Genomic DNA, 17218 nt, shown 5'->3' with positions numbered 1-17218 from the left:
ACCCCTCTCTCTCTCACACCTCTGTATCTCTCACCCTCTCTCTCTCCCCCACACCTCTGTCTCTCTCACCCCCTCTCTCTCTCCCACCCCTCTCTCTCTCTCTCTCAACCCCTCTCTCTCTCCCACCCCCTCTCTCTCTCCCACCCCTCTGTCTCTCTCACCCCCCCTCTGTCTCTCTCACCCCCCCTCTCTCTCACCCCCCCTCTGTCTCTCTCACCCCCCCTCTCTCTCACCCCCTCTCCCACCCCTCTCTCTCTCACCCTCTCTCTCTCCCCCACCCCTCTCTCTCTCACCCTCTCTCTCTCCCCCACACCTCTGTCTTTCTCACACCCTCTCTCTCTCCCACCCCTCTCTCTCTCTCAACCCCTCTCTCTCTCCCACCCCCTCTCTCTCTCTCACCCCCTCTCTCTCCCACCGCTCTGTCTCTCTCACCCCCTCTCTCTCACCCTCTCTCCCACCCCTTTGTCTCTCTTACCCCCTCTCCCACCCCTCTCTCTCTCACCCTCTCTCTCTCTCTCTCTCTCACCCCTCTCTCTCTCTCAATTTTTTTTACTATTTTCCTTTGATAAAAACAAAAACAAAAAAAAAACAAGAGATATCTATAACTATTTAATACCAAATGAAAGCCCCATTTGTCCTGAAAAAACAAACAAAAAAACATGCTATAATACGCCTGGATGCACAAAGTAGTTTTGGTAATAAGAAATATAATCTAATATACAGCTAAATTATTATTATTATTATTTTACTATTTAGTCACTATTTATCCAGATTTTCTTTAATAATACAAATAAAATAATCAGGAGATATCCAAAATGATTTACTACTAAATGAAAGCCCAATTTGTCCTGAAAAAAAACAAAAAAAAAAACAAGATATAATCTACCTGGATGCACAAAGTAGTTTTGGTAATAAGAAATATACAGCTAAATGTAAAAAATAAATAAAAAAATTATGCTTAGGCATTTCGATTTATTTACCTTTAGGGTTAAACACACACACAAAAAAAACAATAAATAAGTTAAAAGCTTAAAAGAAAAGCTAAAAAATAAAAAAAAACTATAAATAAATAAGTTAAAAGCTAAAAAAAACAATAAATAAATAAGTTAAAAGCAAAAAAAAATATTTAATAAAAAAAAAAAAAGAAAAGAATATTACAATATTAAATTGGTGACACAAACAGAATATAAACCAAAGAAAAACAAAACTCACAGTAGACAAGAAGGTCACCTAATAGAGCTTTCAAAAAGTTCCCCGGCGATGACGCCTGTCAAAGCGGTTGGCGTTTAATAAAGCTGAGAATGGGCGAGTATTCTTATCTGGTGTCAAGCCCCCATTTTGTTCTCTTTTTTTTTTCCTGAATTTGCGTTAAATTCAGGAATTTTCTTTTAACCTCTCGGTAACACAACCCAGAACCCCCCTCGGCCTTTTTTTTTTAATAAGAGTGGCCTGTGAGTTGTGTGGTTTCTTTATTGAGATTTTCATCACTCGGGTTTTATTGCCTTCATTTACCAATCTATTAAATCTTAATTTACCAATCTGTTTATTGTGAGCCAGCTGTTTAGAAAACTTAAGGGTGGCTGTTAAATGATTAAGTGTTTTTATTCCGTTGCCGTTTCTAAATGCGCGTTGTAAAGGCGAAAAACTCCAGAAAGTATTTTCTTTTATAGGAACGGCACTAGTAAAAGTTTTTTTTTTTTTAATATGCGGAGGAGGGAAAACAGGTCTTAGCTTCCATTATATAACGAGGAATGGATTATCAACAAATTACCAAATTAATTTACTTGAGCTGATATATTATATTGCCAAAAGATGTGCCCCCCCCCGCCCCAGGTGAGTTCGGGTCTCACCAGTGAAGGGTCCTGTTAATGCTACGGCATGCAAAGACTGTGGCCCGGATTCACGTAGAGCGGCGCATCTTTATACCGGCGTAGCGCATCTCATATGCGCTTCGTCGACGTAAATCAGTGAGGCAAGAACAGTATTCACAAAGCACTCGCTCCCAACGTTGCGCCGGCGTAACGTTAATTGGCGGGCGTAAACCCGCCTAATTAAAAGTAGGAAGGAAGTGGGCGTGATCCATTTAAATGAACCGTGACCCCATGCAAATGAATGGCCGAACGAATGGCGCATGCGCCGTCCCGTGGGCGCTTCCCAGTGCGCATGCTCAGAATCACGTTGGACCTAACGCCTAAGATACGTCGAATCACTGAACGTAACCTACGCTCGGTCCTATTCACGTATGACTTACGTAAACAACGTAAAATACGACGGCTGTTCCATCATCCATACCTTTGCATGGGATGCGCCTCCTATAGGTGGAATAACTTTACGCCGGACGTACGCCTTTACGTAAACGGCGTAGATTACAGCGACGGGCGCAAGTACGTTCGTGAATCGGCGTATATCGGTCATTTGCATATTCGACACGTAAATCAATGGAAGCGCCCCTTGAGGCCAGCGTAAATATGCGCCCAGGCTCCGACGGCGTAGGAAACTTATGTCGGTCGGATGAAGCCACAATTCAGGCGTATCTAGCTTTATAAATCAGGCGCATAGATACGACGGCGCATCAGTGCACTTACGCGGCGTATATAAAGATACGTTGGCATAAGTGCTACGTGAATCCGGGGCCTTTGTGTACAATTGTGCTTTTGCAACCTTGTGGTCACAGTTTGGTGAAGACCCTTTTCTGTTCCACCGTGACTGTGCCCCCCCATGTACAAAGCCACCTTCATAAAAACATGGTTTGACCAGTTTAGTGTGGAGGAACTTGGGTGTCCTGCACAGACCTCAACTCTACTTTTGGAAGACCGTTGGTATAAGGTCTTCTTTTCCAAAATCAGGAACACCTTGGGGATGAGGACTTCTCATCCCAGAGGTGTTCAGTAGGTTTGAGGTCAAGGAGGAACTCAAGTATCCTGCACAGAGCCCTGACCTCAACCCTACTGAACACCTTTGGGATGAATTTGAACTCCAATTTGTGTGCCAGGAACGCCCTCCAAATTCTTCTCGGAAGCCTTCCCTAAAGAGCAGAGCCAGCTCCATAAAAACCATAGTTTGACCAGTTTAGTGTGGACAAACTTGGGTGTCCTACACAGAGCCCTGACCTCAACCCTACTTTTGGAAGACCTTTGGTATAAGGTCTTCTTATCCAACATCAGGACACCTTTGGGAAGAGGACTTCTCATTTCAGAAGTGTTCAGTAGGTTTGAGGTCATGGAGGAACTCAAGTGTCTTGCACAGAGCCCTGACGTCAACTCTACTGAACACCTTTAGACCTCAGCCCTACTGTTGTGGAGGAATTTGAGTGTCTTGCACGGAGCCCCAACTTCAACCCTACATTTGGAAGACCTTTGGTATAAGGTCTTCTCATCCAACATCAGTAACACCTTTGGGATGAATTATCATCCCAGAGGTGTTCAGTAGGTTTGAGGTCATGGAGGAACTCAAGTGTGCTGCACAGGGCCCTGACCTTAACCCTACTGAACACCTTTGGGATGAATTGGAACTTCAGTTGTGAGCCAGGTCTTTCCATCCCACATCAGTACCTAACACAAATTACCAAGAACACCCTCCAAAACCTTCTTGGAAGCCTTCCCAAAAAGAGCGGAGCCATCTCCAAAAAAACATGGTTTGACGAGTTTGGTGTGGAGGAACTCGGGTGTCCTGCACAGAGCCCTGACCTCAGTCCTACAGAACACCTTTGGGATGAGGGTTTCTCATTCCAAAGGTGTTCAGTAAGTTTAAGGTCATGGAGGAACTTGAGAATCCTGCACAGAGCCATGACCTCAACCTTACTGAACACCTTTATTGTTTCTCCATGACCGCACCCCCCCCCCCCAATGTACAAAGCCAGCTCCATAAAGACATGGTTGGATCAGTTTGGTGTGGAGGAACTTGAGTGTCCTACACACGAGCCCCGACCTCAACTCTACTTTTGGAAGGCCTTTGGTATAAGGTCTTCTCATCCAACATCATTACCTGCCCATAGCCCAAGGAACACCTTTCGGAGGAGGTCATCTTATCCCAAAGGTGTTCAGTAGGTTTGAGGTCATGGAGGAACTTGAGTGTCCTGCATAGCGCCCTGACCTCAACCCTACTGAGCATTTTCGGGATGAACTGGAATGCGAATGGTGATCCAGGTTTGAGGCCATGGAGAAAATGGGGTGTCCTGCACAGAGCCCTGACCTCAACCCTACTTTTGGAAGATCTTTGGTAGAAGGTCTTCTAATCCAACATCAGTACCTGCCATACCCCAACGGAACACTTTTCAGAAGAGGTCATCTTATTCTAAAGGTGCTCAGTATGTTTAAGGTTATGGTGGAACTGAAGTGTCCTACACAGAGTCCGGACCTCAACCCTACTTTTGGAAGATCTTTGGCATAAGGTCTTCTAATCCAACATCAGTACCTGCCCATAGCCCTACGGAACACCTTTTCGGAGGAGGTCATCTTATTCCAAAGGTGCTCAGTAGGTTTGAGGTCATGGAGGAACTTTAGTGTCCTACACAGAGCCCAGACCTCAACTCTACTTTTGGAAGACCTTTGGCATAAGGTCTTCACATGCAACATCAGTACCTGCCCATAGCCCTACAGAACACCTTTCGGAAGAGGTCATCTTATCCCAAAGGTGCTCAGTAGGATTGAGGTCATGGAGGAACTGGGGTGTCCGACAGAGCCCTGACCTCAACCCTACTTTTGGAAGACCTTTGGCATAAGGTCTTCTAATCCAACATCAATTCAGTAGCTGCCCATAGCCCTACGGAACACCTTTCGGAGGAGGTCATCTTATCTCAAAGGTGTTCAGGAGGCTTGAGGTCATGGAGGAACTTAAGTGTCCTGCACAGAGCCCTGACCTCAGCTTTACTTTTGGAAGACCTTTGGTATAAGGTCTTCTCACCCAACATCAGTACCTGCCTATAGCCCTGCGGAACACTTTTCAGAAGAGGTCATCTTATCCCAAAGGTGTTTATTCGGTTCAAGGTCATGGAGAAACTTAAGTATCCTGCTCAGAGCCCTGACCTCATCCTACAGAACATTTTCGGGATGAACTGGAATGCTAATGGTGATCCAGGTTTGAGGTCATGGAGAAAATGGGGTGTCCGACACAGAGCCCTGACCTCAACCGTACTTTTAAGAGACCTTTGGTATAAGGTCTTCTAATCTAACATCAGTACCTGCCCATAGCCCTATGGAACACCTTTCGGAGGAGGTCATCTTATCCCAAAGGTTTTCAGTAGGTTCGAGGTCAGGAAGGAACTTGCGTGTCCTGCACAGAGCCCTGACCTCAACCCTACTTTTGAAAGACCTTTGGTATAAGGTCTTATCACCCAACATCAGTACCTGCCCATAGACCTATAGAACACCTTTCAGGGGAGGTGATCTTATCCCAAAGGTGTTCAGTATGTTTGAGGTCATGGAGGAACTTGAGAGTCCTGCATAAAGCCCTGACCTCAACCCTACTGAGCACTTTCGGATATAAACTGGAATGCCAAGGGTGATCCAGGTTTAAGGTCATAGAGAAAATGGGGTGTCCGACACAGATCCCCAACCTCAACCCTACTTTTGGAAGACCTTTGTCATAAGGTCTTTTAATCCAACATCAGTACCTGCCCATAGCCCTACGAAACACTTTTCAGAAGAGGTCATCTTATCCCAAAGGTGTTCAGTAGGTTTGAGGTCATGATGAAAATGGGGTGTCCGACACAGAGCCCTGACCTCAACCCTACTTTTGGAAGATCTTTGGTATAAGGTCTTCTCACCCAACATCAGTACCTGCTCTTAAATCTACAGAACACTTTTCGGAAGAGGTCATCTTATCCCAAAGGTATTCAGTAGGTTTGAGGTCATGGAGGAACTTGAGTGTCCTACACAGAGACCTGACCTCAACCCTACTTTTGGAAGACCTATGGTATAATTTGGACCTCTGGATACATTTGGTCATCCAAAGGTCAACACAAAGGTGTTCAGTTGGTCCTGCACAGAGCCCTGACCTCAACCCTACTGAGCATCTTCGGGAGGAACTGGAATGCCGATGGTGATCCAGGTTTTCTCATCCAACAACATCAGTACCTGACCTTCAAGAAATTGAAGATCAAAGACATGGATGGTGAGACACACGTATTATACATCTACACTTATGCTTTTTTCATCGATTTTTTTAACACCTAACCCCTATAAACCCCACCAACAACACAAATGCCTAACTATTAGCTATTCCCTAATTTGGGTCCTAGAACGAAATCTTCCTTATATTTCTCATCCGGCACCCCGGAGCCTTCGCACCAAAAAGCTTGCAGCTCCAAGATCCTGCATAACCCGAAAATATGCGACATTAGACGGCTTTGTGGCAGCAACTGATACAAAAAAAAAATGATATTATATAATAAAAAAACTCGTTATATTTGACACACAAGCTTCCCGAGCCGGTCGGGCTCCTTCCTCCGGCGGGAAACACATAACAACAAATACAAATAATGAAATGTTTCCAATATGTCTCCTCGGCTCTGCCCTACAGGCGTACATCGCTATGCCACTAAGTGACAGCAATCATGGAGGGGATCCTATTTCTTGGAACGAGACGCCGATTTGAAGTGGTTTTTGGTGCAGCGACTTCTCCATCAGTAAGAGCAGAAATCTGCCTGAAGATGATTGGGACAAATCGAGTCTCATTAAAATGACTTGTGAACAAAAGGCACTCGCCGTGACCCTTGTGGTTGGATAAAAAAAATACGCGTTCAGATCCAGTAATGACTTAATTTCTTACTAAAGGCCAAAGCTGCCATTTTATAGAAGACGTAAAAAAAAAAACACATTTATAGTCTAAAACTTCATTTTCAGCATCTCACAAAAAAAAAACGTCTTCTGGTCAATCAAATGCGCTCATTTTTTTTTTTTTTTTAAAGCAAAAAGCGTAATAAATTCCACGTCATAATTTTTAGCAGCGGTATCATTTTTCAGAACTGTTCCAACTTTTATCATAAAAGGCTGAGCTACATTGAGTGACTTTGCCTAGGCTGAGATAATGTCATCAGTCTGCTGCAGGCAGAAGGAAGCATTTCCTCAGTCTCCTGTCCTCCCAGGGATCAGACATTGGACCTTTACCTAGGCTCTCCCATCAGTCTGTTGCAGGCAGTAGGAAGCATTTACTCAGACTCTTACCCACCCCCTAGTGAGTCTTCCCTTCATGTCAAAGGCCACCCACCCATCGTATCACATCAGAAGTCCTCCATCACATTAAAGCTCCCCCATCACATCAGTGCTTCTCCATCGCATTATGGGTCCCCCATCATATTAGAGGTCCCCCCATCACATCAGAGCCCCCCCCATTGCAAGTTCAGAATCACATAAGAGATGCCTCTTCAGTTAGAACCATCGACAGGCCACCCACCCATCGTATCAGAGGACCCCCATCCCATCAGAAGTCCCCCCCATCACATCAGAGGTTCTCCATCACATTAGAAGTCTTCCATCACATCAGAGGTCCTCCCATCATATTAGAGATCCCCCCCATTACAACAAGGGCCTCCCATCATATCACAAGTCCACCCATCACTTCAGAGGCACCCCCATCACATCAGAGCTCCTCCATTACATCATGGGTCCCCCATCACATCAGAGGTCCCCCATTACAACATGGGCCTCCCATCACATCAGAAGTCCCCCCCATCACATCAGAAGTCCTTCATCACGTCAGAAATTATCCATCACATTAGAGGTCCCCCCATCACATCAGAGCTCTTCCATTACATCATGGGTCCCCCATCACATCAGAGGTCCCCCATTGCAACATGGGCCTCCCATCATATCAGAAGTCCCCCCCCCATCACATCAGAAGTCCCCATCACATCAGAGGTCCCCCATCACATCAGAGGTCCCCCCATCACATCAGAGGTCTCTCCATCACATCAGAGGTTTTCCATCACATTAGAAGTCCTTCATCACTTCAGAGATTCTCCATCACATCAGAGGTCCCCCCATCACATTAGAGGTCCCCCCATCACATCAGAAGTCCCCTCATCACATCACAGATTCCCCATCACATCAGAGGTCCCCCCATCACATTAGAGGTCCCCCCGTCACATCAGAGGGTCCCCCATCACATTAGAGGTCCCCCATCACATTAGAGGTCCCCCCATCACATCAGAGGTCCCGCCAACACATCAGAGGTCCCTCATTACATCAGAGGTCCGCCCATCACATCAGAGGTCCCCCTATAACATCAGCGTTCCTCCGTGTTATCTGAGCTCCTCCAACACATCATAGGTCCCTCCCCATCACATTAGAAGCTCCCCCCATTACATCAGAGGTCACCCATAACATATGAGCTCCTCCATTACATATAGGTCCACCCATCCCATCAGAGTTCTCAGGTGGGTGTGTGAAATCAGAAACTTAAAAAATGTTTAGAAGGAGTCCATTGGTGGCCCGTACGACGGCACTATAAAAGGGAAGTTCAGTACCAAGTGCGCCGCCCTTTGAGCTCCTTCTGCTAATCCTGAGTTAGTAGAAGTTTGGTGAGAGACGATTCGTGCTTTTCAGTCCGTTACTGCTCTTTGCAGCGTGATGAATGTGCTATCTCCATTACGAACGCAACTTTTACCAGACAGAGCGCTTCCGTCTTGTACTTGATTCAGAGCATGCGTGGAATTTTTGTGCGTCGGAATTGTCTACACACACGCTCGGAATTTACGAGAACTTATGTAAATGACTGATTTCACACACCAACCTGGGAATTCTGCAGAGGATCAAGCACAGGGACCCCCCTTGGCATTAAGAGCGACCTACCAACTCTTGTTGGGTTTTCTCCACCTACGTACTTGGAAGGTTGCGTGTTTCCACCCAATACGGTGACTGCCGCCTCAACACATGTAAGTTATTTTTCTATTTTCCTTTCCTTTTAATGAACCTTTTGAGCCAAGTATTATCATTCTTGTGCCAACTATAAGGGCTCTCCCGCCTTCCTTTTTATTTTTTTCTTCCTGTGGACTCTCCAAGCTGTACCAGAGATAACCAGCCCCTTGGGACTGTGCCCCTCAGATCTTCGTGGTCCACCACATCCTAAATCTCAAGAAACAATAAAGCTACTTGAATAAAAAAACATGGCGGGTGTATGGCTTTCCCCCAGGGGCCTCGGAGGGGGGGGGGCTTGTGCCTCGAATGTGACCCCGAAAAGCCCAGAGTCTCATGATTGCAGGTCTCCATTGTTAGCCCCGAGCGCCGCCGAGTGGGGACGAGTGCGGCCGAGTGCCATAGCAGGTCCCGCCTTCTGGAGCCTGCACAACGCCTATGATGGATGTCCCACTGGTTCAATGCCGGGACCGCGGGACGTGTGACGTCCATCATAGGCGCTGCAGGCTCCAGTAGGCGGGAATTACAACGTGGCCGCCGGGCCACATCCCCGCTCAACGTTTGGGCAGGTGGCTCTCCTTCCCCAGGCTTCTCAGCTCTCTCCTCCCCCCAGGCTCCTCGGCTATCCTCCCCTCCAGGCTCCTTGGCTCTCCTCTCCTCCTCTGCTCTCCTCCCCCCAGGCTCCATGGCTCTCTACTCCCCTCCAGGCTCCTCGGCTCTCCTCTCCTCCTCGGCTCTCCTCCCCTCCTTGGCTCTCCTCTCCTCCTCGGCTCTCCTCCCCCTCAGGCTCCTCGGCTCTCCTCCCCCCCAGGTTCCTCGGCTCTCTTCCCCTCCAGGCTCTTCAGCTCTCTCCTTCCCCCCAGGTTCCTTGGCTGTCTTCCCCTCCAGGCTCCTCGGCTCTCTCCTCCCCCCAGGCTCCTCGGCTCTCCTTCTCTCCAGGCTCCTCTGCTCTCCTCTCCTCCCCTCCAGGCTCCTCGACTCTCCTCTCCTCCTCGGCTCTCCTCCCCCCAGGTTTCTCGGCTCTCTCCTCCCCCCAGGCTCCTCGGCTCTCCTCCTCTCCAGGCTCCTCCGCTCTCCTCTCCTCCCCTCCAGGCTCCTCGACTCTCCTCCTCGGCTCTCCTCCCCCCAGGTTTCTCGGCTCTCTCCTCCCCCCAGGCTCCTCGGCTCTCTCCTCATCCTAGGCTCCTCTGCTCTCTCCTCCCCCTAGGCTCCTCGGCTCTCCTCTCTTCCTCGGCTCCTCCTCCTCTGACGGAATGACTGACTGCCTGCTGTGACACCGCACACTGCGGCTGAGCTGAGGTAGGACAGTATTCAGTGTAGGTTGGTCAGTGTATGTATGTCAGGTGGGTCAGTGTATGCCGGCAGGTCAATTTATGTAGGTCAGGTAGGTCAGTGTAGGTAGGTCAGTGTATGTATGTCAGGTAGGTCAGTGAATGTAGGTCATGTAGGTCAGTGTATGTATGTCAGGTAGGTAAGTGTAGGTAGGTCAGTGTATATGTAGGTCAGTGTAGGTAGGTCAGTGTATATGTAGGTCAGTGTAGGTAGATCAGTGTATGTAGGTCAGGTAGGTCACGGCCCAGCCAAAAAAAAGCCCACGTCACATACACCAAGAACTCCCCCCCCCCCGGTTTCTGGCCTTGGACTTCGGGCTGAAGCCCCTGGTCTTTTTGCCACCTAGCAACGCCCCTGCTTTCCCCATTGGAATCCGGTACGCCGGTGGAGAACAGAACCCCCCGGAGTCAGCCAATGGCCATGCCGCCAGTAGACCCCCCGGAGGCCGGTCCTCGGTATGAGTTGACGTTGGAAGCCCTTCATGTGGTTCTTCACCCCTGAAGTCGAAGTTATAATTCCGGTTTCTATATTTTTCTCCTTTTTTTTTTTTGCTACATAAAAATCCTTGTGAATATTTGTTTTCCATATTTAAGTCTCAGTAAAATCTCCCGCATGTCATCTGATTGTGTAAATGAGGCCGAAGTTCTTCATTCCGATCCATAAAAAGGGACCTTCCAGACTTGTACAGGAATCCAATTTTCTTCCTTTTCTTTTATTGCTCATTAGGAATCAAACAATCTGATTTTAATTAGAAAGTCCTCCGTTAATTATCATCGCTGATCAAAGAGGGGAGGAGAGGGGGAGGGGAGGAGGGGAGGAGGAGAGGAGGAGGAGAGGGGAGGAGAGGAGGAGAGGAGGAGGGGAGGAGAGGAGGAGAGGAGAGGAGGAGGGGAGGAGAGGAGGAGAGGAGGAGGGGAGGAGAGGAGGAGGGGAGGGGAGGAGAGGAGGAGGGGAGGAGAGGAGGGGAGGAGGGGAGGAGAGGGGAGAGGAGGGAGAGGAGGAGGAGAGGAGGAGAGGAGGAGGGGAGGAGGGGAGGAGAGGAGGAGAGGAGGAGGGGAGGAGAGGAGGGGAGGAGGGAGAGGAGGAGGGGAGGAGAGGAGGAGAGGAGAGGAGGAGGGGAGGAGAGGAGGAGGGGAGGAGAGGAGGGGAGGAGGGGAGGAGAGGGGAGAGGAGGGAGAGGAGGAGGGGAGGAGAGGAGGGGAGGAGGGGAGAGGAGGGAGAGGAGGAGGGGAGGAGAGGAGGAGAGGAGAGGAGGAGGGGAGGAGAGGAGGAGGGGAGGAGAGGAGGGGAGGAGAGGGGAGAGGAGGGAGAGGAGGAGGGGAGGAGGAGGAGAGGGGAGGAGAGGAGGAGAGTAGTAGGGGAGGAGGGGAGGAGGGGAGGAGAGGAGGGGAGGAGGAGGGGAGGAGGGGAGGAGGGGAGGAGAGGAGGAGGGGAGGAGAGGAGGAGGGGAGGAGGGGAGGAGAGTAGTAGGGGAGGAGGGGAGGATTGTTGGGCCAAAACTTCTGTGTTTTTACGGCAATTTCTCCCACTTATGTAAAGCTGAGGCTTAATTGGATTATATTTTGACTTTCCTGGTTCTTCCTTTTTTTTCCTCTCATGAACATTCTAAGGACATTCTTATATAAAATCTTTCCGTTCTCATTACATACCTTATTTTAAACCCCCGGTGATGTCATCACTGGGTCTTTGTACTTCTCTAGGCAAGACAGGCAGATCGTAGCTGGTGGGAGGGGCCAACAGGGTGCCTTATATAGCTTCCTTCTCTCAAGAGCCCCCAGCCCTGATGCAAGCAGTAGGAGGAGATATGCAAATATCAAAACTCTTTGATGGGTGGCAATCTGGAGAAGTGAGCGTTCCTAGGCAGACTTAATTTATATAGGTTTTTTTTATTTTTTATATTTTTATATTTTTTATATATTTTTAATATTTTATATATTTTTTATATATTTTATATATTTTTTTATATTTTATATATTTTTTATATTTTATATATTTTATATTTTTTATATTTTATATATTTTATATTTTTTATAGTTTATATTTTATATATTTTTTATATTTTATATATTTTTTATATATTTTTGATGCTGAGCCTCCATGATTGAAAAACCTGAAATCCAATTAAGGAAAGGGGTGGGGCCAGCGACAGTCAGCCTCGATCAGTGGTCTCCTGATGTGGTCCTTTGATTGCGTCTATCTAGACCTTGGGGAACTATTTTCATCCAACAATGGGGCACAATACCCCCCCCCCCCCACCACACTGACACCAGTGAAGGGACAGAATTCCTCCCAATGACAATAGCAATGGGGTCCAATGACAACAAAAATGGGGCACAATTCCTCCCAATGACACCAACAATGGGGCCCAATGACACCAACAACGGGGCCCAATGACACCAACAATGGGGTTCAATGACAACAAAAATGGGGCACAATTCCTCCCAATGACACCAACAATGGGGCCCAATGACAACAAAAATGGGGCACAATTCCTCCCAATGACACCAACAATGGGGTCCAATGACAACAAAAATGGGGCACAATTCCTCCCAATGACACCAACAATGGGGCCCAATGACACCAACAATGGGGCGCCATTCCTCCCAATGACAACAGCAATTGGGTCCAATGACACCAACAATGGGGTCCAATGACAACAACAATGGGACACAATTCCTCCCAATGACAACAACAATGGGGAACAATGACACCAACAATGGGGCCCAATGACAACAACAATGGGGCACAATTCCTCCCAATGACACCAACAATGGGGATCAATGACAACAGCAATGGGGCACAATTCCTCCCAATGACACCAAAAATGGGGCACAATTCCTCCCAATGACACCAGACATGGGGTACAATTCCTCCCAATGACACCAACAATGGGGATCAATGACAACAACAATGGGGCGCAATTCCTCCCAATGACAACAGCAATTGGGTCCAATGACACCAACAATGGGGCACAATTCCTCCCAATGACACCAACAATGGGGATCAATGACAACAACAATGGGGCACAATTCCTCCCAATGACACCAGACATGGGGTACAATTCCTCCCAATGACACCAGACATGGGGTACAATTCCCCCCAATGACACCAAACATGGGGCGCAATTCTTCCCAATGACAACAGCAATTGGGACCAATGACAACAACAATGGGGCACAATAACAACAATGGGACCCAATGACAACAACAATGGGGCACAATTCCTCCCAATGACACCAACGATAGGGTGCTCTTTTGCTCACTGACACTAAAGATGGGGCATTGTTTATCCACCCTTTTCTTCTCCCAATACCCAATACACTTCGGCCCCCTTAAGTCTGGAGGACAGTACACTGGCCCTTTGTTTATAAAGTACGGAGACCCCTGGCCTAGATGATGCTGGACGTCCTCCAGCCAAGAAATGAGGGCGGGGTCTCTATCTGACTTGCTGCGGCTTCTGATGCACATGGTGAGAAGCTCACAGTGTGCGGGGAAATCAGAGGAAGCCGTTTCAGTCCAGGAGAGGATCCGCTACACCTGTGCCAGTCTGAAGGGAAGGCCGGAATTTCACCCTCACCATGAGAATGTGATCCCAACTCTGCCAGCGAGGGCTTTGATTCTCGAGTTACCGATTAAGTTCTCCCGGTGATTGAAAGGAGAGGCGAGACTTCTAAGACTCACTTCTACATTTGAACCGAGAGAACCTTTTCTTTGCACTTGTTACTATTCATATTTTACTTTGATGTTACTTTGGCATTGATGTTAATTTTGAAGCCGTTTCCCCAAGAGAAGGTCCACAGTTCCTTCACACGTGTCATAAAAAAAGAACAACGCACACGAATATCCAAAGGACATAAAAGGCGCATCAGTTTTATAAAGGCGTCACTCTATGTGCACTGCGAAAAATTCAACTGATGTGTAAAATGGAGTTCATGTGTCTCCAGTGAAGGGTCCCGAAAATACGCCGTCATACATAGACAATTGTGCTCTTCCAACCTTGGTGGAGAACCTTCGGGGGGCCACCATGACTGTGTCCTGTAGAGGAACTTGAGTGCCCTGAACTCAATCCTACTGAAGAACTTTGGGATGAATTGGATCATGCCAGGCCTTCCCACCTAACACCTCCATACACTGTAGACCTGGTTTGACCAGTTTGGTGTGGAGGAATGTGAGTGGCCTTCAAAGCCCTGACCTCAACCCTACTGAACACCTTTGGAAAGAATTGGAATGGGCCAGGTCTTCTCAACAAACATATCCATAAAGACATGGTTTGGCAAATTGCACAGAGCCCTGACCTCAACCCTACTGGACACCTTTGGGATGAATTGGATCAAGCCAGTCCTCCTCACCCAACATCTCCATACACTGTAAACCTGGTTTGACCAGTTTGGTGTGGAGAAATGTGAGTGGCCTTCAGCGTCCTGGCCACAACCCTACTGAACACCTTTGGATAGAATTGGAATGTGACAGGTCTTATCAACCATCTTCTCCATAAAGACATGGTTTGACCAATTTGGTGTGGAGGAGCTTGAGTGTCCTGTACAGAGCCCTGACCTCAACTCTACCTTTTGGAAGACCTTTAGTATAAATTCTTCTCATCCAATATCAGTGCTTGACCTTAACCCTACGGAACACCTTTGGGAAGATGTCATCTTATCCAAAAGGTGTTCAGTATGTTTGAGGTCATGGAGGAACTCAAGTGGTCTACACAGAGCCCTGACCTCAACCCTACTGAAGAACTTTGTGATGAAGTGGATCATGCCAGGCCTTCCCACCTAACATCTCCATACACTGTAGACCTGGTTTGACCAGTTTGGTGTGGAGGAATGTAAGTGGCCTTCAGAGCCCTGACCTCAACCCAACTGAACACCTTTGGAAAGAATTGGAATGGGCCAGGTTTTCTCAACAAACATCTCCATACAGACATGGTTTGGCAAATTTGGTGTGGAGGAGCTTGAGTGTCCTGCACAGAGCCCTGACCTCAACCATACTCGACACCTTTGGGATGAATTGGATCAAGCCAGTCCTCCTCACCCAACATCTCCATACACTGTAAACCTGGTTTGACCAGTTTGGTGTGGAGAAATGTGAGTGGCCCTCAGAGCCCTGGCCTCATCCCTACTGAACACCTTTGGAAAGAATTGGAATGGGCCAGGTCTTGTCAACCATCATCTCCATAAAGACATGGTTTGACCAATTTGGTGTGGAGGAGCTTGAGTGTCCTGCACAGAGCCCTGACCTCAACTCTACCTTTTGGAAGACCTTTGGTATAAATTCTTCTCATCCAATATCAGTGCTTGACCTTAACCCTACGGAACATCTTTGGGAAGAGGTCATCTTATCCCAAAGGTGTTCAGTAGGTTTGAGGTCATGGGGGAACTCAGGTGGCCTACACAGAGCCCTGACCTCAACCCTACTGAAGAACTTTGGGATGAATTGGATCACGCCAGGCCTTCTCACCCAACATCTCCATATACTTAAGACCTGGTTTGACCAGTTTGGTCTGGAGAAATGTGAGTGGCCTTCAGAGCCCTGGCCTCATCCCTACTGAACACCATTGGAAAGAATTGGAATGGGCCAGGTCTTCTCAATCATCATCTACATAAAGACATGGCTTGACCAGTTTGGTGTGGAGGAACTCAAGTGTCCTGGACAGGACCCTGACCTCAACCCTACTGAACAGCTTTGGGATGAATTGGATCAACCCAAGCCTTCTCACCCTACATCTTCATATACTGTAGACATGGTTTGAACAGTTTGGTGTGGAGAAATGTGAGTGGCCTTCCTCAACCCTGACCTCAACCCTACTGAACACATTTGGAAAGAATTGGTTTGACCAATTTGGTGTGGAGGAGCTTGAGTGTCCTGCACAGAGCCCTGACCTCAACCCCATCGAACACCTTTGGGAGGAATTGGAACACCGATGGTGAAGCCAGGTCTTCTCATCCAACATCAGTACCTGACCTCACAAATGGGCACCAATTTCCACAGACACCCTCCAAAATCTTGCAGAAAGGCTTCCCAGAAGAGTGGAGGATGGTAAAACCACAAAAGGGGCAACTCGGTATTAATGGTTTTGGTTTTTGATTGGGATGTCCAAAAAGCTCATATTGGTGTGCTATGTGAAGGAACTTGAGCAGCCTACACAGATCCCTGAGCTCAACCCTACTGAACACCTTTGGGATGAGTTGGAAGGCTAATGCTGAGCCAGGTTTTCTCATCCAACATCAGTACCTGACCTCACAAATTCTGTTTTGACTGTAGCCTTTGCCTTGGAGAGATTGCTGGCCCCCCCACAACCACATTGTCAAACTGAGGACCAGTCATCTGATACCCCAAGAAGTGGGCCCTGTGTTGAACATTCTTTAGTTGGTTATAGTCATCAAGTGCATGAAAATCCAAGTCCACTGATGTTAAGAAATGTATTATACTTCTTTTATGCTGATGGAACTCAAGTGTCCTACATCTCCCTGACCTTAACCCTACTGAACACTTTTGAAGAGTGAAGACTTGTTGTAGCCACAAAGGGGGGCAATTGCACTTTAATGACCATGGAATGAAATGTCCAACAAGATCAGAGCTCCAACCTCAACCTTACGGGACACCTTTGGGATGAATTGGAATGCCGATGGTGAGCCAGATCTTCTCATCCAACAACAGTACACGACCTTACGAATGGGCACCAATTTCCACAGATACCCTCCAAAACCTGAGTGGAGTGGAGACTTGTAGCCACAAAGGGGGGCATTTCCACATTAATGACCATGGTTTTGGAATGAAATGTCCAACAAGCTCAGAGCTCTGACCTCAACCTTACGGGACACCCTTGGGATGAATTTGAATGCTGATGGTGAGCCAGGTCGCTCCTCATCCAACATTAGTACCCAACCTCACAACCGGGCACAAATTTCCACAGATACCCTCAAAAATCTTGTGCAAAGCCTTCACAGAAGAGTGAAGACTTGTAGCCACAAAGTGGGGCAATTCCACATTAATGACTATGGTTTTGGAATGAAATGTCCAACAAGATCAGAG

Source organism: Rana temporaria, chromosome 9 (genome assembly GCF_905171775.1).
Source record: "Rana temporaria chromosome 9, aRanTem1.1, whole genome shotgun sequence".
Classification (NCBI taxonomy): domain Eukaryota; kingdom Metazoa; phylum Chordata; class Amphibia; order Anura; family Ranidae; genus Rana; species Rana temporaria.
The sequence above is the reverse complement of the archived record's forward strand: the minus strand, read 5'-3'. Positions refer to the sequence as shown.